The sequence below is a fragment of the Corvus kubaryi genome, unplaced genomic scaffold (assembly GCF_017639235.1).
Source record: "Corvus kubaryi isolate FWS band 111438036 unplaced genomic scaffold, C.kubaryi_AGA036_p1.0 64843, whole genome shotgun sequence".
NCBI lineage: Eukaryota > Metazoa > Chordata > Aves > Passeriformes > Corvidae > Corvus > Corvus kubaryi.
In genome coordinates, this window is record NW_024581551.1 from 58233 (window position 1) to 75463 (window position 17231).

The window sequence follows — 17231 nt, forward strand, 5'->3', positions numbered from 1 at the left end:
TGTTCATACTTAAAATATAGAGGAGAGAACATTTGTGGTGACACTTTTCAAATCAATTAAAGCCCTGTAATATTCGGCTGTCTTGCGAACTGCACACACCTGCCAGTTCCTGTAACCACAAGCTCCTGCAAATCGCACTGGCTGTTTGTGACGGAAAACGAAAGAATGAGATATCTTCTGTTCAGTGGGTTTCAGGCCTTTTTTTTATAGTGACTCTTATGCATGACATCTTATGCATTTGAGCTGACCACAGTGTTGTCCTTTCACATTGCCAGTTAATATTAATAAGATATCAGTGCAATATTTTTTTATTGGTGATGACTTGACTTTAAATCCTCAGGTTTATTAAAAAATTTAATACCTCTCAAAACTTATGGTCAAGTCAATAAATCTTAAACTGCTTTTCTTTGTGAAAAACACCCATTGGCATATTCAGCTACCTTACAAAAATCACCTGCATAGCAAGCAGCCAGAAAGCAACAAAATCTTAAGACATTTTCTTGTGGACAATTAAAGGATGAGAGCTTAAAATCCAAAATTCATCTTGTTGGCTAGCAAGACAAACTGATTCAGAAAAGGACTTGTGCCACACATTCACGCCTGGGTTATGCTAGCATTATGGTCTCCTGACCATAACTTTACTGCCATACTGTCAAAGCCTAACTACTACTACTACTACTACTACTACTGCTACTACTACTACTACTACTACTTCTGAATATTCAATAGGAGAACTTGATGGGGGAAAACTGGAGGACAGCCCACCACAACCCTGTCTTCCCAGAGTTAGAGCTGCTGTGGAGAATTTCACCACTGCTCACACATGCTGCTGAGCACAAACAAACAGAATTTTTTCCCTGGGATTTACAAGTTGGCCAAGTTTCAGCAGATTTTCATAAGGCTGGCTAAAAGAGCATCATCAACATGAGGCTGACAGACCTGCTTACTTACCAAATAACACTTAGCCAATTTTTGAATTCCTGTTCTCAAGCAGGAAGACACAATAAATGAAACAAGTTTTCCTAGAACAAAAATAAAGTCCTAAACCAAAATATTTCTCACTATCTTAACTCCACAGGTTATTCTGATTTCTTTCTCACAAATATACAAGTCATCTTTACATGATCTTCAGCAGAGAAAATACTATTCCCAGTAACAAAACTCTACCAAAGTTAAAAAACAGATAAAGATGGTCCTTATCGGGCCATGTCAGGCAACTTTCATCATGGTGCTCCAAGCTGAGCCAAAAAAATTTGTATGTTTAAACAGTGTAAGAGAGAAAACTAGCAGGAGAAATATATCTGAGACATGTCTGGAGGTGAGATTTGAACAAGACAAAATTGCAAAGAGCTTTGGCTCTAAAGGTAATGTGTGGGCTGAATGATGTATGATAATCATACCTTTCTTTACTTTTTTTTTTTTTTTAATCCACACATGCTGCTTCTTATGAGCTAACTTCTCTGGAATGAGCATAGTTGAAAATATAATTCTTACAGTTTTTAGTGATACAGGTATTTTTAAGTGGCTACCATGTCCATGCTGTCTGACTGAAAAGAGGCGACTGCTTTGTAGGCTGACTATTTGTATGGCTCACCAAAACAGGTCGAAGTGCCAAACATAATTTCAGTTAATTTGTACAAAGCCAGTGAGAAGTCTAACTCTTGCTGTCCCTCCAGCCATGTCCTGGCACATCTGGGGAGGGTACAATAAGGGCTGCTGGAAGGTGTATTTATGAGTGCCAGGGTTTATTGCTGTGCCTTATTCCATCTGGTTTGCTGGCATAGTGGAGGCCCACAGCCCATGATGGCCTGCAGAAGGCTATGTGTGGCACAAATTGTAGGTGAGCTAACTGGTGCAGGGAGGGACTTGGTCGCAGGCTTTCACAAGTGCATCCACTTTGCTCAGGAGCAATTTGCTCAGGGGCACTCTCTGTGCACTGCAACTGCACAGGCTGGCTTTGAAATTCCATAGAGAGACTATGGTATTTTCTTCTTTCTTTGGGCTTCCTTTCGTGGGAGCATTAGAAAGGGTCTGGGGAAAGATATCCTGAGTCCTTTTCCTCAGCTTTCTTGGCCCCTCCTGCAATCAGAGGTGTTTGGAACCTGTTTTCTATCTCCTGAGCGCCATCCTCCAGAATGTTTGCTCCCACACATGCTTTTATTCTCCCAGCTCTCTACCTCTACCCTTCTAGGAGTAATAGTGACTGGCACAGCAGCCAACCTGGGTTTTTTCATAGCTCTTGGCTGCTGAGTTACATACTCAGACTGGCCCAACTGCACTTGCTCACCAAAGGTCTGCTCCCTCCTCACTAAATGCAGTCATTTCCATGAAACTTCTAGAGGGAAAATAGGTTTTTCATGGTGTTACTTGCAGTCTCTCCACCAAAGCCGTAACATATGAGCTTAGTATCAGCTCTTCCACCACCACTGAAGAAAGTTGTACTGACCTGGTTAACCTGTGTCAGAGGCTCTGTCCCTTACTCCCACAACAAACTCTTTTGGACTACAGGAGAAAATGGATAAAAGCAAAGCAGAAAGAAGGAAAACATGTGCTGTAGTCTTTAGTTTTCATGATCTCTCTCTTCCTCCCTTGCAAAATAAATGCAAAAAATGCGTCGTCTGTTCAGCAGGTAGGTCAGCAGACGCACTCTCTGCCCTGGACGTTCTGCATGAAACAGGGTATGAGTTTACATTTACTGCATGTGAATCTACATTTTGAAGTGAATTCACAAACTAGTGCAGTTACAGTACCAAAACCAACCACATTAAGTAAACTTCTGTCCCAACAGTGTGAATACCAGTGTCGGAATCGTAATTGTGGTTGTATTTTCAGTTGCCAAAACCCAGCAGATTGAGAGTTTTATAGATCCTGAAATTGTCATGCATGTACCAAACCAATGGCAGGTCTTCAGTGATTTTCTATCGCGCATAGCTTGCTCACAGGATAGCATGTTTAACTGGAATTTGTCTAGTAGCTGCTTAAGGGATGTAAAAAAATGACTGAAGAGCACAATGGCAGCTGATCAAAAAAGTGACAGCTGATAACATCATTCTCCACTTTATTATAAATATATAAACCCGTATGGGCTCACTGGGATTAATATCTTAAAACCCATACACTGTTTTTTCAAAGATAGTACAGATGGAGTCTGTTCTATTTGTCTGTGCTCTATTTATCTGTCAATGGCTATATTCTAGAAGGTCACATTTCCTTTCATTTTTTTCTCTAGATTTTCAGATTCTAATTAATGAAAAATTGGTAAGAATTTTGTTACACCTTTTTTTTTTGTTAGCTGTCTCTTCCAACCTCAGAATTGCATACCACCAAGACAGCCCAGTTGCCATTCTAAATGCACTGTAAAGTACTGAAAGATGTTGCTATGTCAGTTCTAAATTAATTTGGTTTTGTCTGAAAGTCCATCATTTTCCTCTTTCATATCTAAATCACTTCTACTTCAGATGTCTCTTTTTTCATGTTTGGTGTAGTGACAAGAAATAAAAATGGCACTTTCGAAAAAAAAAAAAAGGAACTGACTGATTTCTAAAATAGAATCATATATTTATACTTTTCCCTCACATGATTTATATTGCCTGTTTTTCTCATCCCTTTTGGGCACAGCTTGCCAGGTTTAGATTTAGAGCAGCTTCTAATTTTTGGCCACTAACCTCTTTCAACTAAACAGCACTTTACCTCTCATTTCATGCTTTCTCTACTTCCTTAACAGTCATTTGTGAATATAAAAAAACAAGATATTAAAGAGGCACATCTTTCCTCCAGGCAAAAAAGAGGCTGGTTTTCCTTTCGGTTCATATTCCCTGCTAAGTGTTTTGAACATCCACATGATTAATTTTACAGGTTTTCCTAGAAGTAACAAAGAGCAACTTGTACTTCATTGGGGTGATCATTCCTTTTACAGGACATTGAAAAACACAACTTTAATTTCCATTATAAATGCATCTACTACATGCAGATACATGTAGTACCATATAGGTACAATATGCATCCAATACATATTGATACCCTTACATGGTAATGTTTTAAGGCTTTAAACCTAGGCTTCTCTGGAGTCAAAGTCCAAGTCCTCAGGTATTTCACTGACTAGCTGTGGCATTTTGTTATCCCACAGCTGATCTACTTTTTTTCAAAATGTATAAAGCAGCACCTCAGTCCCAGAATGTGTCATCTTTGTTGCCTGAGGAAAATTGGTGCCTCTCCGGAGCCTCCCCTGAGAAGATTGACAGAAGTACATTTGTGAGGTCTTTAGCAATATGGTTTAATTACCTCTCACCTTCATTTTCTGTTTTTTATTTTCTTTATTTTCAACCTACTTGTCATGATATGATCTTTATTTTTCTCCTCCAAAGAGTTCCTTGTTTGTTTTCACAGTTTGACCACCTATTTTCCACATCTGCCCTTATCAGTCAGAATTTGAACGCTTTATTGGCTCCACAGTCTGCCCAAAGTACCTTTGTGATTTAACCATGAGAAAGTTTTTGTTTTGTTTGCTTATTTTTGTTTTATGTGCCCAAATACATTTGCGGGCCAGTTAGTGGCTAAACATTTGTGTTGATAACTCTGCTTCACTCTCCCATCTTCTCTGATTGTTTTTCATCTTTCCCATTCTTTGTGGCTTTCTTTCTGATGTTTGCAGCTTATTTGTAGACTGGAATTCCTGGTTCACACCCAAAAATAAAAATATTGACCTATTTTTGCCTGCCCCAATACTCTCTTTCTTCTCTCATGGATCACTCCCCTCCTGTTTTCTGAAGATACCCGACATCTACCTATACTGTAGAGTTCAAACACTTCCACACCTGCTGTCTTACATAGTCAAGTTTCACATCCACAGATAAAAATCTTTAAAGGCAGATTAACACCTAATAACAAACTCTGAGGAATGGACCAAGTCCCAGACCTTTGATGTCTTCCCCCTCCATAGCAATGAAATCTTTAAAATGATGCTAACCTTACAAATCACATTTGGAGTTACAAACAAGACAAAGATAACTTTGTGCACAGCTTGATCAAATGGATTTCTGAATAAACAATAAAGTTATGGGATATATTACACAAAGATCAAAATCACTGAAGTTTTCTCGTTTATCTTCAAAACCCAGAAGCAAATACTAAGCTCATCCAGGATTCGTTCAAGGTGAAATAAAAATTTCTCTGCTTCTGAAAATAAAGAGCTAATCAAGACTGATATGAATCTATATGATTTCCAAAGAATTAGGGAGTTCTCAAAGTATATTACAGACATAATGGATATCCAATTCTATTCAATGTACATCATGAACAAAATAAATTAATGTCTCTAGTTACATATAGACAGAAGTGCTGTTGATGTCCTAGATGTTTTTACCACATAAGATTTATAGGACGTGTTCCTATTAGACTGGGTTAGAGAGGCCCTGGTATTTAAGATATATTTCTAGATTGGAAGACAGTACAGAATATGAAAATTTTATTTGTCTTCAGGCCAACCAGAAACCAATGGAATTGTTTGAATGCTTTAGTAATTTCTCCTGACAGAATTTGATCCATAGGAAGTTTTGCAGAGTAAATTGCATGGGAAGAAGAGTAAATGATAGTGTTAATTAAGAGGGATGGGGACATGGATTATGTTGACTGTTGTGTATATATCACTGTGCCATGTGCATTAGCTCAAGCATCTACAGTTACCAATAGGTGGCAGAATATTAAAAAATAAAAAAAATTGAACTCACCTTTAAGCAGAGATTCAAATGTAAGCACATTTTCTACATCTATCCCACATCTGCATGGAATTAGATGCAAAGAGAAAAATATTTGTGAAGGTGACACATGACTTGCTCGGATTTTCCATATTTTTAAATAATCTCAGCAATTTCCTTAGAGTGTGTGAAAGCCCACAGTGCAAATTATTTGATCCTTGTCACTGTTTATCTAATAAGCCATAAATTCCTCTGAACTTTTGGAGGGTTTAGCTCACTCTGGATTCTGAGAACACTATTCTTCTGCCATGTGATCCCGAACAACACCCTTTCATACTTCCAGAGGTGAACAAATCTTGTAAACTGTGAGATGTTAACCGAAAAGAATTACTCCAATAGAGGATACTCAGAAGACCAGCTGAATTCTCAAAGAAATAGATTACTAATGTTTCTGAAGAAGGAAAACGTATAGAATTTTAAAATTTCATGTGTAAAATAATTCATGGAAGTAAAATAAAGTCATGGTAGCCTGTTATGAAGTTTGAAATACTGATCATATCAGCAGTTGGTATATCTTACCAGGGGATATCTGTGTTAGGTAACATAGTACAGTGGCTCTAGAGTTTTCTACCTTGTTACATCAACCAAGAGATCAAGAAAATTTTTTAAAAAGGAGGAATATGTAGTAAATCAAACTTAAGTCCATCAGTATTTCTGATTTATTTGTTTCCAAAAATGTAATTACAATCACCATGTTCTTCATTTCATTAGTGGTAGCTATTAGATTTGGATAAAAGAAACAGAGCCAGATGTACTGATGAGAGAGGTCTAGGATATCTGGTTGCAGGTAAAATTGCTAATGCAACATTTTTAGCACTAAAATGCATTTATTAAAGTTCTTTTCACATCTCCTATCTGTTCCCATCACAGTCAAATGGACAAAAAAAAGAGATTGGGCTAATAGGATTTAACATTCAAATCATCAAGAACATTACCATCAACTATAAAAGTAAATGAAAATATTTATACCCACAAATGTAGGCTAAATTTTCTTTTTTTCCTGAAGAAAACAAGACTGTTCTGAAATTTCCAGTACTTTATATTTCTGAGCAGAAATTGACTATGTGTCTGCGTCAGCTGTTGGAAATCAAAATACAGATCCATAAACTATGACTGGAATGAGAACTGCTCTGAACATAATATTTAGTACCCTGTGCACTTTGTGTCCAGGATATGAATGAGACTTTATATGCACTTAGAGCTAATTTGAAGAACTTCTACTTTAAGGCACGTTGGGCCAAATAGATGTTTCCCAGGAGAGCTCAGACTCAAGTATTTCAAATATTTGTAATGTGCACATCCAGTTGCGTCCGCAGAAACTTGCCACTGACACAGCTCAAACCCCACTGTCTTCACTACAGGCATCCTCTAACACAGCAGGTCAAGGAACGGCTTTATTGCATCAATGTAGTGAATTCTTATAAATCTTATGGATGAGCTGCAAATGGAAAAATATGATGCACCCAGCCATCTGAGAGGAAGTAAAAGAAAAAAAATATAATGTTACAGAGTTTAAAATATTTTTTTAAATTCTCAAAACAGTTGGAGAACCCCATGGTTTTTCTATCTGCTTCCATTTCTAATGGGGGATTATTTCTATTTCCTACCTAATTGTTTAACAGCTAACCTAAGAAACATGAAAAATGGTAAAGGAAAAACATATTTAACTCTGCTTCAAAAGTTGGGGTTCTCTGATGGTGTTTTTTGTGTTTTGGGGGTTTTTTTTTTGTTTTTTTGGGTTTTTTTTTGTTTTTTGGGTTTTTTTTGTTTTTGTTTTTGTTTTTGTTTTTGTTTTTTACTTGGTTTCTGTTTTGTTCTGTTTTAATTTTAGAAAAATTAATATAAAGAGAATTTTCTCACCAGGACTGTTTTTCTAAACTCTTGCTGCTTTGTTACTCACAAAAAAGAAAATAAATACGGTAATTCATAACGTTATCATGTCTAGAATAAAATAAGGCCAGAAGATTTTTCCCTGCATGGGCTTCATGCTCATTCAAAGATCTAAAGCCGAATAAATGTCATGCAGTTAGGACTAAATAACCCCTTAGGAGCTATGGGGATGATAGATATGCATGTGCCATCCAAAAGCCTCCAGTAAGCATGGAAAGAAGGAAGATAAGAAGAGCACTTTTCAGCTCCAAAAATCTTCTAGGCCCAGGCACAGAGATGTTTAATGATCTTAAAATAGAGCATAGTCACCCTCCACCTAACACTCACGCATGAACACTCAGCCAGAGGCCACCCCTTCTCTTTTCCACCAAAGCCATAGGATCCCAAGGGGTGACCTGAGCCCTGAGCAGTGTTTTGGGATTCATACTTGATTTATGAAGCTTGAGTACAAAGCTGAGCCAAAAATTGGTGGTACTGTTGGTGTCCTTTACCCAGGTTTCCTTTTTTTCTTCTGAGTTGTTTTGAGTAACAGTATGGAGTTGGGATGAACAGTTGTAAGTGACCAATGCCAACACAGAAACACACTAAAACAGAGGGGTAGGTGATACTCTGTTAGCCTGATTCTGACATTCTTATTTCTCAAATTTTTCCCTTAAGGTCAGTAGGTTAATGTAGTACTCCTTTCTGAATGAGTATGTCAATAGTTTACTCTAGGATCCAAAGTTTTCCCCCATCTACAATTTTCCAAGCCTTTAAGAATTATTGGGCTACATTTAATTTCTTTGGATATGCTCAATTGTTTAATCTGATTTACCAGACTGGGGCATTAGACATTTATTCTTCATTATTGTCTGGTTAGAGCAGTCTGGAAGTTGCTCTCGACTGGGGGGAAACAGCAACTGCAATCTGCTGCTCTAGTAATAGTAACATTCCCAGGCAGACACTGAGAGAAAGAGGGGAATAAGAGATGAAGGGTGCCACAAGTCAGACAATAATGTCTCTCCACACGCTTACAATATTAAATTTCATGAACAAAATGCTATCATTTTGAGATGTTGTTTTAAGAGACACATATTTAAATAGAAGAAAATGGGCTAGAAACCATGCAGTGTAGGCTTTTAGCCATATTAGCAGGCAGTTTGATTTTAGCACAGTATCATTTTATAGAATAAGGTTAAAGCTGCCACAGGTGACAACAAGAGGCTGTAAATAGCTAATAGGTGCGCTTGATAAAACAATAGCATACCTGGAGGAAGGACATTAATATACTGCTAGCAGCTTTTTTTTTCAAGTGTCTACAGTTCTCCCCCCAGCTCCTGATGTTCTCATCTAATTTCCAAGTCATGCTTCTGAGGCCTTAGCATCCTTTTGCAAATGTCAGTGTTAGATTTTCCTCCTTGCAGAGGAGAAAGGCACTAAATTTGAGGGCAATGCAATGTGTTTGGATAACACCTGTCATAGAAAATAAAATAATAATGCTAAATTATAAAATCAGTAATGCCAATCTATGTTACCTGTAGCACCAAATATCCAAGTATACGTGTAGCTTATAATGCCTAGAGTAGGTTTTACATCTTTTCAAATTGTACAAATCCCAAGGCAAAAGAAAGTATGAAGGCAAGAGGTCTCAAATCAGGATTTTTTTATAGGGTTCATCAGAATCAGCATTATTATGTGGGTTTGGCATATGCAGCCTCTTGTGTCTAAAAAAAATTCCAAGATTCTTATCACCAACTGAAATATTGTGCCAAGAGAAGTTTCTATCTTATGTGTAGCTGTGACGGAGACACTCATGGCACGTAGCTAGTTACAGCAGTAAGGCAATAACAGAGTGTATCTTCACCTCTATTTAATCACAACATTAAGAAGCCAAGTCTGCTCAGAGGATAATTTTCCCTATATTAGTCAAAAGCAATAAACAGTAACAAGCATTTAATTTCTTTACAAGGCATAGACAATCTCTGAGCCAGCCTCTGTCTCTGTTTCTGCAAGCTTACACAACATTGTCCCAGCTAGATAATAAAACTAAGCATTTTAGGGATAAATTCCTGCAGGTAAATTAATTTCCCAATAAATCAAAGAAGGTATACCCAAATGTTATCTCACTTTATCAGTGATTAACACAAAGACATTTCCTGCAATGCCTCCTTCCATTTTGCCTGCTCGAATTCCAAATGATGATTGTACCTACATTGCAATGTGGGGCTCTTTTCTTGTCATCCTCCATCTCCATTTGATTTACCACTAAGTATCTAAATTTAAGGGAAAAAAAGTAAAATTATCTAGAATTGAATTGGACTTTCCCCCTTGAATATAGTCTCATTGGGTTGGACAAAGCAATAGCCATAGGCTTTTTGGTGTGGTTTGGTTTGGTTTTGGGTTTTATACTAAACACTTTTTTTTTCTGATTTCTACAGTTTGCTGTGGAGTTTGGCAGTTTGATTCAAAGGGCAAAGCTGAGGAGAGGGCTGCTTTCTTGCTGTTCTGGTGCAATAGAAAGAAAAATGTTTCCTTTAGTGTTCACCACCATGTTGGGGGTTTTCTTCCATTGGTGGATGAGAAGGTTGAGAGATAAGACTGAGACATTTCAGCCCCTCCTTTTGCCAGGTCATTATGTTTTCTAAAGGCAGTTTATTTCACCTGCCACTTCTAGGAAAGGTGAATAGTGACAGGAGCAAGAAGCAAACCCAATGAAAAGCCATAGCCTAATTTTCAGGATAAAAAATAATAGGATAAAAAATTTTTCAGGATAAAAAAAAATTTTGAATATTTAAGTCAATTTTTTTTGTCAGTTAAATTAATAACATCCAAACCAAAATAATTTATGCCTGGCTCTTGTAAGGTCCTTGAGAAATCAAGAAAATTAGTTATGTTGTATGTTGAACTGTCAATTTAATCTTCAAGTAAGCTAAAGAAAAACTAAAAGGGAAGTAACGAAATACTATTTTTTCATGCTGTATAAATCTCCTTTCCACAAAATCACAGCCCTCTATACAAAGTTGTTTAGCAGGTATAATTTATTATTTATATTATGTTACCAGCTCATTAGCTTGCTTCAACCAAATCCAACTTTTACTGTGCAGAGCACTGCACAAATATATATAAATGACATTTCCTGGAGCTATGTGTAACAGAGACCATCAGTCACACTGTACATATTGAAGTGGAATTACATCCAACTGAAGGCATAGGGGCTGTGTCACTGATTTCAGTAGAGGTGGAATTTCACTCACATAAATTAAGCCACAAAAATTAGTTGACTTATTACCTTGAGGCAAGATAGAAAGAATCTCAAAGTGCAGTGTGGAGAATTTTGTTTTTATTGTTTACGTGGAATTCAATGAACCATGGATCAGATCAAACATTTAGTTTTATATATTCCCATTTATTGATCAAAGCCTGAGATTATCCATGTAGTACAATTTTCCAAGCAGAAACACAGGACTGTATGTAGTGGTTTGGTCCAAGATACTCATTACTGTTTATCTTCTGTGAGATAAGAATTAGGAGAAACGCAAAGCAGGCCCCAAACGTGAAAGAATATAAAGAAGTTTATTAACAGACCTAAAAGAAGGAAAAAGAAAAAAAAAATTATACCACACCTTCAGAACTCTTCTCCTCCCCCCACCTTCCTCCCTTCTCCCACTGACAATGTAAAAAGACAACCCTTAAGATGTTCAGTCTGTTTACCACTTCCATAATAACCTTGTTCAGTCCATTTAGAAAGAGAAGTCTCTTCTTGCTCGTGCTATGAAAACATTATCACAACGAGACAGCCACCCACTTCCAAATATTGTTCAGTCCATTTAGGAAGAGGAGTCTCTCTGCTCGCATGTGAGTCCCTTCCCCCGACTTGCAGCTTTTCCCACAACTGCTTTCGAGGGTCCGCTCTTGAAGTTTTCTGGGGTACAGTTTTAAGGTTGAGCCGTTCAGAAACAAAAGTTCTCTTCCCCCATCTCTGGGAGCATTTCATCTCTAAGAACAGAGGCCCTTCTCCTTCCCTGGGAGCAAAGGATCTTCCTCAGCATCATCTTTAGGACTATCTCTGGGAGCATCTCTAGGAACTGAGGTTTTCTCCTTTCCCGTTTGGAGCAAAAGTCCTCATCGCTTCCATCTCTCCCTGTTCAAACTTCTCATGAAATTACAGCTGCGTCAGCATCTGCCTATCTCAGCGCAGGTGCTTTTGCTTGCGAGTTGAACACTCCACCCCCCATATCTTCATGAAATTACAACGGGTACTCTGATATATCATAGCTTCACAACAGAATTTCAGCTTTAAGCATCTCCTCTCTCTCTTCCCTCATGTTTTCAGCTCTTCACAGCACTAAAAGGGTTAATCTCACCTCGGCCTTGCAGCTGGAATGTGGCTTATCGAAGTGGAGAGGGGGGAGAGCCGAGCTGCTCCGGCTGCCCACGGCAAGGCAGTGGGGGGGAGTTCCACGGCTGGAACAGGTCCATCGGCTCCAGGATGGCCGTGGCCCGGCCCAGCCTGGCCCGAGCAGGGCCTGGACCGGGCCCACTGGCCCCACACGGGGCCCGCAGCCACCTGTCCCAGCACCGGAAACGAGAGAGAGCTTGAGGGGGGAGTTTGTCTGTTCTTAAGTGTGTATCACAGAGGCGATCACAACTTCAAGTGGCTTAAAGCATTGTCCATATTCAAACTGGCCAGCTGATAGGTTCTATCAGGTCATAGAGGAAGCTGTAAGCACCCCTTTGCAAGAACATCACTTTCGAGACTATGCCTGCTAACCCATGACATTGTATTACACAATATAGCAATTGAAAACATTTTGTGTGTTCACCTACATTCCACACATATAAACAAAATATACAAAATGTAGTTAGTAAATTGAAAAAATTATTTTTGATGATGAATATATTTATTTGGTATTTGATGCTTGCTAATTAATATATTCATGTTTCCCTTTTGGGATAGCTTAGAAATTCTGACCATTTGTTGCTTGCATATATGTGTGTCACACATTGTATACTGTGTAACAATCCAGTAAACCACTTAGTCTAATATTACACAAGACTAATAAATAATTTTCTATGTTTACACTTAGAATAGAATAAAATATATTACTATATAACAATGAATATTTTTATGTGTTCTATTATTTTTTAAACATTGAGAATATAATTTGTATCTTTTTGCTAATAAGCCTGCGTTCCAACCCTGTACCTTTGTTTCAGTATCTCGCATTTGAAGAAAACAAGATTAAGGTAGGAATTTTAGTGTTGTAGGCTTACTTGCTGTTTTGCTAGGCTGAAGCACCTAGAAGAAGTGCTGTGTAGGACATCCATAAACTCTACATAATAATTATATGAAGTTAATAAAATGATTAATGCACATGACAAAAAAATTCAGGCTTTACAAAAAAAATCCCAAATCCACAACTTCAAATGCTTTTTAATCTTTTTTGTTGTGGTGTAATGGTATGAAAAGTTGAGATTTTTTTTTTGACTAGTTTGTTTTGTGCTGGTATTGGCTCAAAAGAAACTTGTTTTTCTCTTCCAGTTGCTTTTGCAAAGCAACGCTAAACCAATGGACAAATGAAAATTAAATAGAAGTCAGCTGGACCGAGTCTTCTAACTTTGCAGGGTGGTTGTCTTTTAAATCAGGCCTCGCTGGGTCACTACAAAAATCCAGCAAGAGCAGCAGGCACTATTAGCTCTCCACACCACTCAGTGGCGCTTGGAAAAGCCCAGCCTGTGTTCTTAATGGATGAAGGCACACGTGGGCTAAAGAGCTGAGGCTGGGATCTCTTCCAGGGCATGTTCCTAGAAAATTAGGCCTGTGGCAGAAAGATGTTTGCGTGTCACTCCGAGTCACAAAATCCAAAAAGGGCACATGTAGGAGTTTGTAAGCATGTGGATGGTTGACCACTTTTTACATCGAGGGCTGAGATGAATAATCCTGACAGGAGGAATATGGCCAGGGTCCCCTTTCAAGAGATCACAAAAGTTCCATCTGAAATTCACATGCGATTGTCATAGGGGGGGAAAGTCTTATGCTATGAATATTTCATTATCAGAGTGAGAAAGCATTTTCCCCTCAAGCAGATTTTGTTAGTTAGCACTTTTCATCTCTAGCCTTTGCAGCAAAATCCCAGGTTGAATTACATGCTCCCTGAAATATGTTGAAGGAATTCCCCTCTGCTCGCCACAAAGTCATTTTCTGTGGTAGAGCATGGAAAGAAGGATAGAGAAAGAAAAATCAAAGATAATTAGAAGGGGAAAAATGAATAAAATATCACTAAGAAAATTCCTGCCATGGTGCATCAGGGAAATCAAGGAGAAAATCAGTATCTCAAAGACCTCTTTTTCAGTGTATATTCTTCCTTATGAAGAAAATATATAGACAGTAACCCATGGATTAGAAGTTAATGATTTCGAATATAACATGTAAATATAAAAATATTAATTATTTCACCATTCATACCTGAAGAATTCAAAACACTTTCTAACATTTTTTCTCTCTCTTCTGCTTTCACAAATGCAGTATGTAATATTAAAAATGTCTATGGACCATTGTCAGAAGATGGACTGCAAACAATATTTGGCCAGTTGTACACTCGTCTACCTATTTCACACACAATTGTATGAGCACTGTCACTGCACATATGTCCCAAAACATTTTATAGACTGCAGTGTGCAGAATTTTAAAGGGAATTTTTAAATGGATCAAGCTTAAATTTTCCATATAGTTGCTCTTTGAGGCAGTCTTGAATACAGGAGATTTGCTCTAACCACTAAAGGGCAGAGCAATTTTTTCATTTAGACATCTAAACTAATAACTCATATCAACCTTTTTTTTCCTCTAGACAGAGGCTTTTTCAATAATCATAAGCCAATACTTTTTTTAAAGTTTCATTTGGCTTCTTATATGTAGACTTAAGAAAATGTTTATATAAGTTTGAAATGTAAAGTTACTCTATGAGATGTGGAGGGAACAATCCTAATTAGACGATTTTTTATCTACAAGGTATGTGCTCTGAGACAAAACTTAAAGTGCATAAGTAATGTCATCATCTATTGTTTTGTAGTTGTCTATTTTGTAATCTACGGTTCAGTGCTCATCATTTATAGGTTTTTTTTCCTTTAAAAACCCTTTTAAGTCTTAACATTAAACATTAACAATAGGGTCAAACTAAGCACAGAAGGTGCACTTGAAAAAAAAAAAAATAGGGTGGCTGTTACCATGAAAGAAATTTTGAGGAAAAAAAACATTCAGGAAGTGTAGCCTCCTCTGGAAATGTCCCCCATAGATTTCTGTATGCAACACACATGGGAGAAACAGGAACTCACAGTGCTTCCTTCTCTAATTTGCAGGTCTTCATAAGGCTATGCGGAGCTGCCAGTTTTTGGAACATCCCTGGTATAATTACATTAACCTCATCTGGTGAAATCTGAATGTAAATTACATCTTCACTTAATAAGAGGATGTAATTGAAGTGTTCTCAGTCATTGTGTCAGATTTCTTAGGGAAGATTTGATATTATATACATTTTAAATGGTCCTTGGGTTTTAGAAAAAGTCTGTTGAAAAGGAATTTTACATCTCAGTGATTTTTAAGAATGAACTTCAAAGAAGGCAGGAAATATAAGTATTCTTGTCCTCACTGCAGCTATAAATGGTTGGGATCTTTAGTCATGGTAAATGAGAACAGGCATGGGGATTTCTGAATTAAAGTATCAGCCAGCCAATTAGCTGTAGAAATAACATCCTTCCCCTCAGGATGGAGTCATCTCTTCCCAGTTATAGCAGCCCAAATGTCAAATATGTAGTAAATGTTGTGAATGAGAAAATCTCAACACCTTTTTGCCTTATTTTAAACAAAACCAGTTAGGTGTTGCTTTTTCTTTTTTTTTTTTTTTTTTTTAGTAATTATGTTATTTGATCACCCAGCACAATTTTCTTCCTCCTCTGACATTGTCAGAGGTGGCAACAGGGGAGGGGACCAAAGCACTTTTCAAAGTGGTTAAAGAACACTATAATGATTGGCTACTAATTTTCTTCTCACATCATTGAATTTTTAGATGCCTTTGTACAATACTTTATTACTGAATACATTTAGTGGTATTTATTTCCCCTTAATAGGCCTCAAGGTGATGAAAGACAAGATAAAGAACTATAACAGAATTTTCTCTAGCTCAACACTTTTAGCCTTACAGAAGGTTTTTTATTAATTTATTTTTATTTCTTTTAATTTTATTTATTTCTGAGCTGAAAAAACCTGTTAATAACTTCTTCCACAGATTTTTTTTTGTCAAAAGAACTTTCTTTTTGCTAGAAAATAGTTAAAGATTCTTTATATAGAATTTCCCCCCCCTGTTTTGTGAAATATTGCAATGAAAGGAAGACATGTAAGAAGTAATTTCTTATTGAACTGACTACTTAATCGTTGGTCACAAAAACCTCTTGGCATCTCAGGGAAGTCTTATGTGTTCAATTTTTTATTCCATATCTCCCCCCCCCTTCCTCCTCAGTCTGTATCAGTTGGTCTAATAAAGCATATGACCATACTCTATGATCCTTATGTCTCTTACGCCTCTGGATTATCAAAGACAAATCATTACTACTCTTTTAAAAAATAATATCATTTTAAAATGTTTTAATAATTCCAAAACACTTCTTTATTGTAAAAAGAAACATGCTGAATGGAAAAAAACAGTGCTCTGGTGAAAAGATTGGTGATGTTGTCACTAAAATCTTACTGAAGGAAAAAAAAGCATGTTTAATTACAAAACCTCCAAAGTAAAAACATCTTTCTGAAAACAACACAAAGATAATAAACTATAACTGGAATTTGACACTAGACAATTTTCATCCAGAAATAAGATGCAAATGTTTAACAGTAAGAGTAATTAACCATTGGAATAAGTGACATTAAAATGAAGACAGGATGTTTCCTAAGAGGTATCATTTACTTCAGCCGTATTTATGGAACTGGAAGCAAGAATTAATTCAGGGAAGTGCATCCATTAGATGTCATGGATGAGTCAGCAACATCTCAGAAACAGCAGCATCAATCTTCTCATGAAACTATCATGTAGCACTTTGTCTATTACAAGCAGATCATTGACCACAGGCATTAATATCTGCCTTGCTCTGTATTGTAAAATGTCCTGAAACTAAGCTGCTAATAACCTAAGAAATTCAGATGGACTCTGAATCAGACCATCTTCACCATAATTTTTCCTAGCTAGGAGCACTCATGAAAAACAGGATCCTGTTGGGCTTGTTAGCATCAGGTGATGGCTGTTTAACAAATCTCTCTTATTTAAGGGTAGCTGGCTGCCCCAGAATGAGGCATGAGTAATGCCATAGCAAAAAACCCCCAAACGAAACAAACAAGGAAAGCAAATTTTAAAAGGAGAAATGGAGAAAAAGGAATCCACCTCACACCCTGTTATACTGTCACAAGCATAGACCAAAAGTTTGTGCCAGTACTATTTAATATAATATTTTTGGGAACCATTAATGTTGGTTTTATTTTCCCTTTGTGTACCAGATATGCTGCAGGTCTTAAGTGCAGCAACAAGGAGTTTTCTAGGTGGTCAGCTGTGGGATATGCCATTATTT